The following is a 13165-nucleotide window of genomic DNA, read 5'->3' as shown; positions in this document are numbered from 1 at the left end:
ACTAATCTTTATATAAAAAGTAACTAGTGAAATTTACAACAGAGAGGAGGGTCGATCATTAATCTTTATATAAAACGTATCAACTCAATTTTCCAACAGGGAGGAGGGTCCACCATATTTTTGTATGAAGAGTAACTACTGAAATTATCAACAGGTAGGAAGGTCCATCACGAATCTTATTGTAAAAAGCAACAACTGAAAATACCAAAAGGGAGGAGGGCCCATCACTAATCTTTATTTAAGAAGTGACAACTCACATTTCCAACGTGTAGCAGGGTCAATCACTCATCTTCATATGAAAAGTAACTACTGAAATTAACAACAGGATGGAGGGTCCTTCACTAATATTTCTATAGAATGTAACCACTGAAATTGCCGACCGGTAGGAGGGTCCAACACCAATCTTTAGATAAAGAGTAACTATTGAAAATGCAAACAGGTCGGATCATCCATCACTGATCTTTACATAAATAGTAACTACTGAAATTACGAACAGGGAGGAGGGTCCATTACTTATCTTCATATAAAAAGTAACGACTGAAATTACCAACAGGTAGAAGAGTCCATACTAATCTTCATATAAAAAGTAACAACTCGATTTACCATCTGGGAGGAGTGTCCATCACTAATCTTTATACAAAAAGTAACTGCTCAAATTACCAATAGGTAGAAGAGTCCATCACGAATCTTTACATAAAAAGTAACTACTGAAATCACCAAAAGGGACAAGGCTCCATCATTCAACTTTATATAAAATGTAACTGCTGAAATTGCCAACAGATTGGAGGCTCCATCACTAATCTTTATATAAAACGTAACTACTGAAATTACCAACAGGAATCAGGGTCCATCACTAATCTTGATATAAAAAGTAACCACTGAAATTAACGAAAGGGAGGAGAGTCCAGCACTCATCTTTTTCTAAAAAATAACAACGCAATTTGCCATCTGGTAGGAGGATACATCATTCATCTTTATATAAAAAGTAACCACTGAAATTAACGACAGCGAGGAGGGTCCATCACTAATCTTAATATAAAAAGTAACGACTGAAATTAGCAACAGGGAGGAGGGTCCATCACTAATCTTTATATAGAATGAAACTACTGAATTATCAACAAGTGGAAGTGTCCATACTAATCTTTTGTTAAAAAATAACAACTCAATTTGCCATCTGGTATGAGGGTCCATCATTAAACTTCAAATAAAAACTGAAATTAACAACAGAGAGGAGCGTGCATCATTTATCTATACAAAGCATGTAAACAATGAAATTACCAGGAGGCAGGAGGGTCCATCACTAATCTTTATATAACACGTAATAACTGAAATTACGAAGAGGTAGGAGGCTCCATCACTAATCGTTATGTGTAAAGTAACTGCTGAAATTACCAACAGGTATGAAGGTCCATCACTAATCATTATATAAAAAGTAACAACTCAATTTACCAACTGGTAGGAGGGTCCATGACTAATCTTTATGTATAAAGTAACTGCTGAAATTGCCAACAGGTATCAAGGTCCATCACTAATCTTTATGTAAAAAGTAACTACAGAAATTTACAACAGGGAGGAGGGTCGATCCTTAATCTTTTCATAAAACTCATCAACTCAATTTACTAACAGGTAGGAGGGTCCATCATATTTTTTGTACAAAGAGTAACCACTGAAATTATCAACAGGTAGGAGGGTCCATCACGAATCTTTTTATAAAACGTAACAACTGAAATTACCAAAAGGCCTGAGGGCACATCACTAATCTTTATTTAAAAAGTGGCAACTCACATTTCCAATGGGTAGCAGGGTCCATCACTAATCTTTATATAAAAAGTAACTGCTGAAAGTAACAACAGGGTGGAGGGTCCATCACTAATATTTCTATAGAATGTAACCACTGAAATTACCAACAGGTAGGAGGGTCCAACACCAATCTTTATATAAAAAGTTACTACTGAAAATGCCAACAGGTCGGAGCATCCATCACTGATCTTTATATAAAAATTAACGACTGAAATTAACAACAGGTTGGAGAGTCCATCACTAATCTTTACATAAAAAGTAACTACTGAAATCACCAACAGAGAGGAGGGTCCATCACTAAACATTATATAAAATGTAACTACTGAAATTACCAACAGATTGGAGGCTCTATCACTAATCTTTATATAAAAAGTAATCACTGAAATTAACAACAGGAAGGAGGGTCCATCACTAATCTTCTTTAAAAGTAACGAATGAAATTAGCAACATGGAGGAGGGACCATCACTAATCTTTATATAGAATGTAATTACTGAATTATCAACAAGTAGAAGAGTCCAAACTAATCTTTTATTAAAAACTAACAACTCAATTTACCATCTGGTAGGAGAGTCCATAATTAATGTTTAAATAAAAACTGAAATTAACAACAGAGTGGAGCATGCATCATTTATCTCTAGAAAGCATGGAAACAATGAAATTACCAAGAGGTAGGAGGGTCCATCCCAAATCTTTATATAACACGTAACAACTGAAATCACGAAGAGGTAGGAAGGTCCATCACTAATCTTTATGTCCAAACTAACTGCTGAAATTACCAACAGGTATGAAGGTCCATCACTAATCTTTATATTAAAATTAACCACAGAAATTACCAAAAGGGAAGAGTGTCCAACACTAATCCTTATATAAGAAGTTACTACTCAAGTAACCAAGAGGTAGGAGGGTCCATCACTACTTTCCATATCGGAAGTAACCACTGCATTACCAAGAGGTAGGAGTGTCAATCACTCGTCTTGATATGAAACGTAACAACTCAAATTACCAACACGGAGGAGGGTCCATCATTAATTATTGAATAAAAAGTAGCAACTGAAATTACCTACAGGTTGGAGGGTCCATCACTAATCCTTATATAAAAAGTAGCTACTCAAATTTCCAACAGGAAGTAGGGACCATTATTAATCGTTTTATGAAAAGTAACTATTGAAATTACCAACAGGCAGAAGGGTCCATCACTTATCTTTATATAAAAAGTAACTACTGAAATTGCCAGCAGGGAGTAGGGTCCATCATTAATCTTTATAAGAAACGTAACTACTGAAATTACGAACAGGGAGTGGAGTCCATCACGAATCTTTATATAAAATGTAACGACTGAATGACCAACAAGTAGAAGAGTCCATACAATCATTATATGAAAAGTAACAACTCAATTTACCAAGTGGTAGGAGGGTCTATCACTAATCCTTATATAAAAAGTAACTACTGAAATTTACAACAGGGAGGAGGGTCGATCATTAATCTTTATATAAAACGTATCAACTCAATTTTCCAACAGGTAGGAGGGTCCATCATATTTTTTTATATAAAGAGTAACTGAAATTACCAAAAGGCAGGAGGGCCCATCACTAATCTTTATTTAAAAAGTGACAACTCACATTTCCAACGGGGAGCAGGGTCCATCACCAATCTTTATATAAAAAGTATCTGCTGAAATTAACAACAGGGTGGTGGGTCCAGCCCTAATATTTCTATAGAATGTAACCACTGAAATTACCAACAGGTAGGAGGGTCCAACACCAATCTTTATATAAAACGTTACTACTGAAAATGCCAAAAGTTTGGAGCATCCATCACTGATCTTTATATAAAAATTAACTACTGAAATTAACAACAGATAGGAGGGTCCATCACTAAACTTTATATAAAAAGTAACTAATCAAATTGCCAATAGGTAGAAGAGTCCATCACTAATCTGTACATAAAAAAATAACTACTGAAATCACCAACAGGGAGGAGGGTCCATCACTAATCTTCATATGAAAATCAACGACTGAAATTACCAACATGTCGGTGGGTCCATCACTCATCTTTATATAAGAAGAAACTACTGAATTTACAAACAAGGAAGAGGGTCCATCACTAATCTTTATTTTAAAAAACATCGACTGAAATTACCACCTTGCAGGTGGGTCCATCACTAATTTTCATATAAAAAGTAACGATTGAAATTATCAAAAGGGAGGAAGGTCCATCACTAATTTACATAAAGTGTAACTGCACAATTTAATCTTGTTATTATATTAGTGCCAGCGAATAACTTCAACTATAGTTTGATGAAACTACTAACTGAGATTAATCGCGTTTACATTTCCACAGTGTGGAAAGGATAATACAGTGACTGATAGTTTGATTAGTTGCTCTTGCCTGTGTGCACACACAGAAGGAGGCACACGCACACGTGGAGAATTATGATTTTAAAATTGCCGTCAAATCTACAACTTATATATTTGTGGTGTTTGCTGAGATTGTAAGACCCCTAAGAATAATCCAAAAATAAATGTGCAGCATCTGTTTAAAGTTACACAATTCATAAATTATACATTAGTGTTCAATTAGTAAAATTCCTGACCTCCTACAGTGCTCATTAGTCAGGTGCTGATACCATGAGAGATAAGGTAAATATATTCAAAAGGAAGTACCAACCAAAACGCATCTCCCTGAACACACGGACAATGTCACTACCCTTCGAGAGCAGAGAAATCACACCCAGCTCCATATTGTGTTTGTCGATAATTATCAGGTTCAAAAAATAAAAGAATTTAATATAAAAACTCAACAAATCAAAAGAATTAAAAAAACAAATCTATGAATAAAATAATACAATAGCGCCAGACTGAGTAAAACTGAGTGAAGGATCATTTAATTCATCACCTCGATCCATATCACCCTTCAGAATATTCACTACCTCAGGAATAAGTATGGTGCTGGCCTGCACTGCAAGTAAATCTTACCAACTGGTGCTCCCAGTGCAGAATTTCGGACATCCAGAACTGGGTTGTGGAAATCAGCGGGACTCATTGAGTTTCACTGGGCAGCTGTCTGTGCCGCACCTGATGTGGAGAGTTGATCGTAACAGTCGAGAAGTGCCCGATCCAAGAGCTAACAGCTGTTGTACTGATGGGGAAGGAGGGACTTGATATCACATTTAACAAGCCAACGTTCCTCCCTCTCATTTTAATATTTCAGTCTAACCTTCCTTTAATATACTTATTACAGAGCATCACAATCTTGGAACGCCTGTCACCACCATGGCTGAAGGTCCAAACAGGGGAGAAGATCCAACATCATCAACAAGAATGAGAATAGACACCGGTCGGTTCAGAACAATCTTTCAAATATCAATTGTGTCCGGATAAAGGGTCCAGATCATGAAAAATATCCTGTTGTTCAAACAGGAAGAAGAAACCGAGCATATAGTGTGTAGATAAAAGAATGTGAGTGACCATCTACCGGACCCTGCGGTCACAGTTGGAGGGATCTCAGTATTGGAACTGTCCAATAGACAACTGATGTTATGGACTGTAAGGCGGATAGAAACAGTCACTCAGATTGGTCTTCCTGAGTAACAGTGTGAAACCAGGGAGCAGTGGGAGGCAGCCCGAGTGGGAGATAGGTGAGAGGAGGTGGGACACAGGAATAGGAGAGCGAGAGTGGTGCGAGATTCTATAGTCAGGGGAATAGACAGACTCTTCTGCAGACCTGAGCAGGTCCAAGTGATACGTTGCCGCCCTGGTGCCAGGGGGAAGAACTTCCTGGAACCGGTGGGACCATCTCTGGAAAGGAACGGAGAGCGGAAAATAGTCATGGTCGGAATCAATAACACGGTTCGAATTACGTTTATAAAGGGAATATTAAAATTTGAGCTCTGGACTGAAAAGCATGGCCACAGGTTGGTGATCTCCGAATTGTGGTGCACTGGGCCCTTACTGAGGACAACATGACGCTGGTGAATGTGTAGCTGGAGGGCTGGAGCAGGAGTGAAGGGTTCATGTTCTTGGGACACGAGGGAGAGTTCAGGAAGAAGGGAACGGACGGTTACGATCTCAAGCAACCAACAAAAACGGTTTGACAGACTGGGTGTATGGAGCAGTGGGAGGGTTTCACCTGATTAGACTGGAGCGTGTGAAATATCCGGAACTGAGACTAGAGAGTGGAAATAATAAAACTGTTGGAGCAGGAACAGAAGATTTATGAATTTTTGAAAAGAGATTACCAAGAAAAAAGGAAGGAGTTTTTTGAAGTAGTGACAGAAGATGTAACTTGATATCTAAAAATTAAAAAAAATGAGACCGTGTCAACATTCCAGTGAATTGGAGTTCAGATTGTGTGTTATGTCTGTGAATCGAAAAATCATTCCAAACACGTTTGGAAAGTTAGACTCTTGAGGGATGTGATATGGTATCGATCAGACAGGGCTGGATTGGATGAACTTTTGGCGAGATACAAAATATTGCCTACAGTTTCTAAAAATGATGGCAGATATGAAAATGATGGTTTCAAAGAATCAACGTATCACAGTATCAAACTATCGACAGTAAAAGTATTCCATACAAAGATGTCGATACAGCATCTTCAGCGAGAGTGAGGAGGGTGTGGAGCCATATTTCGAGACAACTGTCGAGAAGGATTTGGCTCTGAATGTAATAGCCGAGGTGGATTAGTCACTGAGCTCAGAGACAACGTACCCGAGGCTGTTAAAGGAAGTCAGAGAACAGATAGGAGGGACTCTGACCATATTTTTCCAAAACTCACAATTTTTGAACACGCAATTGTTAATGAAAATATCCAGGTGGACTGAAAGAGACCAAGTAATGTCTGTGTTAAAACAGGGAGAATGTGGCAATCAGATAACCAGAGACTTATTAGACAACGTGAGAGGGGAGAGATACAAAAGGGTCCAGAGGGTCCAGAGGGGCAATTTTTTCACTCAAAGGGTGGTGAGTGTCTGGAACGAGCTGCCAGAGGCAGTAGTAGAGGCGGGTACAATGTTGTCTTTTAAAAAGCATTTGGACAGTTACATGGGTAAGATGGGTATAGAGGGATATGGGCCAAGTGCAGGCAATTGGGACTAGCTTAGTGGTATAAACTGGGCGACATGGACATATTGGGCCGAAGGGCCTGTTTCCATGTTGTAACTTCTATGATTCTATGATTCTATGATTCTATAACGTTATTTGTGGGCAAACTTCTCGAATCTGTAATTTCACGTCGAATCATTTATGATTCAGTGAAGGCTGGAACAGATTATCTGCAGACATTTGACATTGTAGTTGACAAATTTGATACAGCCTTATTGAGACGTGACTATATAGATCAATGGATTGTAACACATGCGGTATATATGAGTTTTCAGAAGGCATTTGATAACGTGGCTCACAGGAGGCGGCACCCGTTTGGTGTAAGAGGAAATTTAACCGCCCGGATGGAAGGTCGATAATATGTTTAGTTTTCTCCATTGTTGTTCACAGACCGAACACTGCGATCACTGAGGTCTTGACAAAGTCTGACGGTTAACAACTGTTGCAGTTGACGAAATTCTATCGGGACAGACGAGAACAGGCAGTTGAAGAAGGGATGGACGGAGTTAGCTCATTGTCAACACACGAGTGACATTTCAGTGGACAAGCACATCGGGTAAGTGGGAGGGGAACGTGATGAGTTTGCATTATTTAAACATTACAGAACCAACAGGATATCAGAACTGGTTGTCGTGGTCCATATTGGTACCAACGATATAGGTAAAAAAGGAATGAGGTCTGGAAGGTGAATTTAAGGAGTTAGCCGATAAATTAAAAAGCAGGACATCAAAGTTAGTGATCTCAGGATTAGTACCGGTGCCACGTGCTATTGAGTATAGGAACAGGAGAATAGACAGGGTGAATGCGTGGCTGCAGGGATGGTGTAGGAGGGAGGGATTCCGATTCCTGCGACATTGGGACCGGTTCTTGGGAAGATGGGACCTGTACAAGCGTGACGGGTTACACCCGAGCAGGACCGGGACCAATGTCCTCGCGGGGGTTTTTGCGAGTGCTGTTGGGGAAGGTTTAAACTAGAGTTGCAGGGGGATGGAAATCTGAGCGCGGAGTCAGAAGAGAATAAAATTGAGAGCAGCAAGAGAGGGGAAGACCCAGGGGAAATCTACAATACAAATAGGACAAACAGTTGTTCAAGAACAAGTGAGAGGGAAAAGCGTAGAGCAGCGGAAAGGAAGTGTACGACAGATTAATTAACAACGAGAAAGCGTATGGCGATTAACACAGCATCAAAGCTGTGGCAGGGGGTTGGGAACCTGAGCAGGGAGACAGAGGAAAGCTTGTCAGGAAGGGGCACAATGTATGGAGTAAAAGGTAAAGTGTTAAAAAAGGAAAAAGCAGGAACTACGTGTCACAAAACATATTTGAAAGTTCTTTATCTGAAAGCACGTAGCATTCGTAACAAAATGGACGAGTTAACGGCACAAATAACTACGTATGGGTATGATCTTGTGGCTATTACAGAAACATGGCTGCACGGTGACAACGACTGGGAATTAAATATGCCAGGGTATTTAACAATCCGGAAGGACAGGCAGGAAGGAAGGGGATGTGGGGTGGCTATGATAATAAAGGAAGGAATCACTGTAATACAGAGAAATGATATTGGAACAAAGGATCAGGATAATGAAACAGTTTGGGTGGAGATGAGGAATAATAAGGGGAAAAGAACACTAGAGGGCGTAGTATATAGGCCTCCAAATGGTAGCAACTCTGCTGGAAGAAGTATTAATCAGGAAATAGTCGGGGCATGTAACAAGGGAACAGCTATAAGTATGGGGTATTTTAACTATCATATTAACTGGACAAATCAAATTGGGCAGGGCAGCCTTGAGGAAGAGTTTATTGAGTGTATTAGGGATGGATTTCTTGAGCAGTCTGTAACTGAACCTACAAGTGGGCAAGCAACCTTGGACCAATCCTGTGCAATGAACCAGGATTAATTAATAATGTCCTAGTGAAGGATCCCCTTGGAATGAGTGACCATAACATGGTTACATTCCATATCCAAGTAGAGAGTGAGAAGATTGGTTCTCAAACAAGCGGACTGAGCTTGAATAAAGGAGACTATGATGGTATGAGAGCGGAATTGATTAAAGTGGACAGGGAAAATAGATTAAAGTGTAAGGCGGTACATGAGCAATGGTGTTCATTCAAGGAGTTACTTTACAACTTTCAAAAAAATATATATTCCACTGAGGAAAAAAGGGTGTAAAAAAAATGATAGCCATCCGTGGCGAAGTAAAGAAATTAAGGGTAGTATCCGACTAAAAGCAAGGACATATAAGGTAGCCAAACTTAGTGGGAGGATAGAAGATTGGGAAGTCTTCAAAAGACAGCAAAAAGTAACTAAAGGATTGATTAAGAAAGGGAAGATAGATTATGAAAATAATTTAGCTAAAAAATATAAAAACCGATAGCAAGAGATTCTATTGTTATATCAAGAGAAAAAGGGTGGCTAAGGCAAACGGGGGTCCCTTAGAGGATGAGACCGGGAAATTAATGGTGGGAAACATGGAGATGGCAAAAATGCTGAACAAATATTTTGTTTCAGTCTTTACGGTAGAGGACACTAAGAATATCCCAACACTGGACAAACCGGCGGCTCGAGGCGGGGAGGAGCGAAATAGATTAAAGGCACCAAGGAATTGGTACTCAGTAAATTAATGGGACTCAAGGCTGATAAATCCCCTGGACCTGATGGCTTACATCGGAGGGTCTTGAGGGAAGTGGCAGTAAGGATTGTGGATGCTTTGGTAATAATTTTCTAAAATACACTGGACTCGGAAAAGGTCCCGGAAGATTGGAAAACTGCTAATGTTACACCCTTATTTAAAAAGGGTAGTAGGCAGAAGGCTGGAAATTATAGACCAGTTAGCCAAACATCTGTGGTAGGTAACATTTTGGAGACAGTAGCAGAACATTTGGATAAACATAATTTAATAGGACAAAGTCAGAATGGCTTTACGAAGGGGAATTCATGTCTGACAAATTTGCTTCAGTACTTTGAGGTCATAACGTACAGGGTGGATGAAGGGGAACCAATGGACATAATGTATTTAGACTTCCAGAAGGCATTCGAAAAGGTGCCACAAATAAGATTATTCCTCGAGATGAAGAATCACTGAATTGGGGGTAATATTCTGGAATGGGTGGTGATTGGTTATCTAACAGGAAGCAGAGAGTTGGGATAAATGGTTCATTCTCGGACTGGCAACCAGTAGCCAGTGGTGTTCCGCAGGGGTCGGTGCTGGGTCCCCAATTCTTTACAATCTATATTAACGATTTGGAGGATGGGACCGAGTGTAACGTATCAAAGTTTGCAGATGATACAAAGATGGGAGGGAAAGTGGAGAGTGAGGAGGACATAAAAAACCGACAGGGGGATATAGACAGGCTGGGTGAGTGGGCGGAGATTTGGCAGATGGAATACAATATTGGAAAATGTGAGGTTATGCACTTTGGCAGGAAAAATCAGAGAACAAGTTATTATCTTAATGGCGAGAAACTGGAAAGTACTGCAGTACAAAGGGATCTGGGGGTCCTCGTGCAAGGAAATAAAAAAGTTCGTATGAAGGTGCAGCAGGTGATCAAGAAGGCCAACGGAATGTTGGCTTTTATTGCTAGGGGGATAGAATATAAAAACAGGGAAGTATTGCTGCAGTTATATAAGGTATTGGTGAGACCGCACCTGGAACACTGCATACAGATTTGGTGTCCAGACTTAAGAAAAGACATACTTGCTCTCGAGGCAGTACATAGAAGGTTCATTCGGTTAATCCCGGGGATGAGGGGGTGGACATATGAGGAGTGGTTGAGTAGATTGGGACTCTGCTCATTGGATTTCAGAAGAATGAGAGGCCATCTTATTGAAACATATAAGATTGTGAAGGGTCTTGATCGGGTGGATGCTGGAAGGATGTTCCCAAGTATGGGTGAAACTAGAACTAGGGGGCATAATCTTTGAATAAGGGGCTGCTCTTTCAAAACTGAGATGAGGAGAAACTTCTTCACTCAGAGGGTAGTAGGTCTGTGGAATTTGCAGCCCCAGGAAGCTGTGGAAGCTGCATCATTGAATAAATTTAAAACAGAAATCGACAGTTTCCAAGAAGTAAAGAAATTAGGGGTTCCGGGAAGCGGGCAGGAAATTGGACATGAATTTAGATTTGAGGTTTGGATCAGATCAGCCATAATCTTATTGAATGGCGGAGAAGGCTCGAGTGGCCGATTGGCCTACTCCTGCTCCTATTTCTTATGTTCTTATGTAACTTAGAATCATAGAAGGTAACAGAAGAGAAACAGGCCAAACGGTAAAAAAATGGATCAAACTGCAATTATAGTGAATTTGAAACAATGAAAGGCAGTGGTGAAAATACCCAGCGGATCGGTCAGTATCCACACAAAGGACAGGGTAATGGTTCGGGTACAACTCTTGAGTGGACCGAAAACAAAGGAAAACAGTTTTAGTGGAACTGGGAAAAGGGCAGATCGGAGGCGACAAACAGGAGTTCGAGGGAATTTCATGAGTTGACTGAACTGGAATGTCCTTCAGGAAATTAAGGAACTGAGAGGTGACAAAAATTCCCTGCGGAGTAAATGAGAGACATTTCAAGAACAAAAATGTTAAAATGGTGAAAATGTCAAAGAGCCGAACAGGGAAACGAACCAAACAAACTGTGGAGAGCGCGAAACCGAAGCCGTGGAGGGTTTTATTCTCCCCCATTCATCACCGGGGGTTAATACTACCTTCAGCGGACTCACAATCCGGGCAGTAGAACTTGCGGAGGAGCGTCACTCCCCGGGAGAGCACTTTAGGAAATTGCATGCCATCAGCCCATAAAATGCTGTCAATTACTTTTAATGGAATCCAGGTAAATAGAAGTGAAAATGTGGCAGGGTTGGAATGGACGGGCGATCTGACACCACCTGCTGAAGGTGGAAATCTCGGCAATCGAGTCACAGAGTCATGGTAAAGAGGAGCAGGAGTAGGCCATTCGGCCCTTCGAGCCTACTCCGCCATTCAATAGGATCATGGCTGGTCCTCGATCTCAATACCATATTCCCGCTTTTAGAAGTTTTTACAGTCTGCTTTTTTGTTCCATGCAAGTAATCTATATTTCCCTCTTAATCAATGTGTCTGTGCGCAATATAGCGCTGATATTACTGACTGTATCTGTGCGCAGTATAACGCTGATATTACTGACTGTATCTGTGTTGCTTGTCGAGCTGATATTACTGAAAGTGTCTGTGCTCAATATAGCGCTGATATTACTGACAGTGCTTGTCCTGAATTTGGAGCTGATGTTACTGACAGTATCTATGGTGATACTATACAGCTTAATGATGACAGTATTTGTGAGAATTATAGGGTTCTTACACTGACGGTGTCTGTTTTGATTCCATAGCTGGTATTACTGACAGTATCTGTGCTTAATATAGGGCTGATATTACTGACTCTACCTCTGCTCAATTTCGCCCTGTTATTACTGACAGGACCCCTGCTCAATATAGGGCTCATGATTCTGGCACTATCTGTGATGATGAAAGAGCTGGTGTAATAAAAATATTCATTCAATTACATAGATTGTTGCAGCTCAGGAACAGCCCACTTTGCCCAACAGGTCTTTGCCTGGATTTATGCTCCACACGAGCGTTCTCCCACACTACTTCCTCGCACCCTATCAACTGATATTTCTATTGCTCGCCCCCTCACGTATTTATCTGTCTTCCCCTGAAATGCATCTGCACTTTTCGCCTCAACCATTCCATGTGGTAACGAGTTGCACATTCTCACCACTCTCTGAGTAAGCTGTATCTCCTGAATACTATCTTGGATTCATCAGTAATATTTGAAATTCATGGCCTCTAGTTTTGGACTGCCCTCAAGGGGAAACATCTTCTCTCGGTCGACCCGAAGGAACCCCTTCCGAATATAAAAAAAAATCGATCAGGTAATCGATCAGTCTTCTCCTTAACAGAGAAAATAGACACAGCCTGTTCAGTCTCTAATGATATTGTTACAGAAATAATGCATTAAACAAGTAACGACAGGAATGAAAGGAAAGCAATGCCGGACAGGAACAATCCAGGCCATAATCTTCTCCCTTAGGACCGGATTAATGCAGGCAATCTCGGCACAATAAGAACATAAGAACATAAGAAATAGGAGCAGGAGGAGACCAATCGGCCCCTCGCGCCTGCTCCGCCATTCAATAAGATCATGGCTGATCTGATCCTAACCTCAAATCTAAATTATGTCCAATTTCCTGCCCGCTCCCCGTAACCCCTAATTCCCTTTACTTCCAGG

At 40.5% G+C, this 13165-nt stretch overlaps 1 long non-coding RNA gene across 2 annotated transcripts in view; it reads left to right on the top strand.

Moving 5' to 3' along the window:
• Window positions 1-13165, top strand: part of LOC137313920 (uncharacterized) — a 129096-nt gene that overhangs the window by 106520 nt on the left and 9411 nt on the right. For both annotated transcript variants that reach the window (XR_010961130.1, XR_010961131.1), the window contains exons 8-9: window positions 5042-5259; window positions 7294-7459. This is a non-coding gene — a long non-coding RNA (uncharacterized lncRNA). The remainder of the gene's footprint in view (window positions 1-5041; window positions 5260-7293; window positions 7460-13165) is intronic.

The sequence above is a fragment of the Heptranchias perlo genome, unplaced genomic scaffold (assembly GCF_035084215.1).
Source record: "Heptranchias perlo isolate sHepPer1 unplaced genomic scaffold, sHepPer1.hap1 HAP1_SCAFFOLD_49, whole genome shotgun sequence".
Lineage (NCBI taxonomy): Eukaryota > Metazoa > Chordata > Chondrichthyes > Hexanchiformes > Hexanchidae > Heptranchias > Heptranchias perlo.
This window is presented reverse-complemented; position numbering and strand designations above follow the sequence as displayed.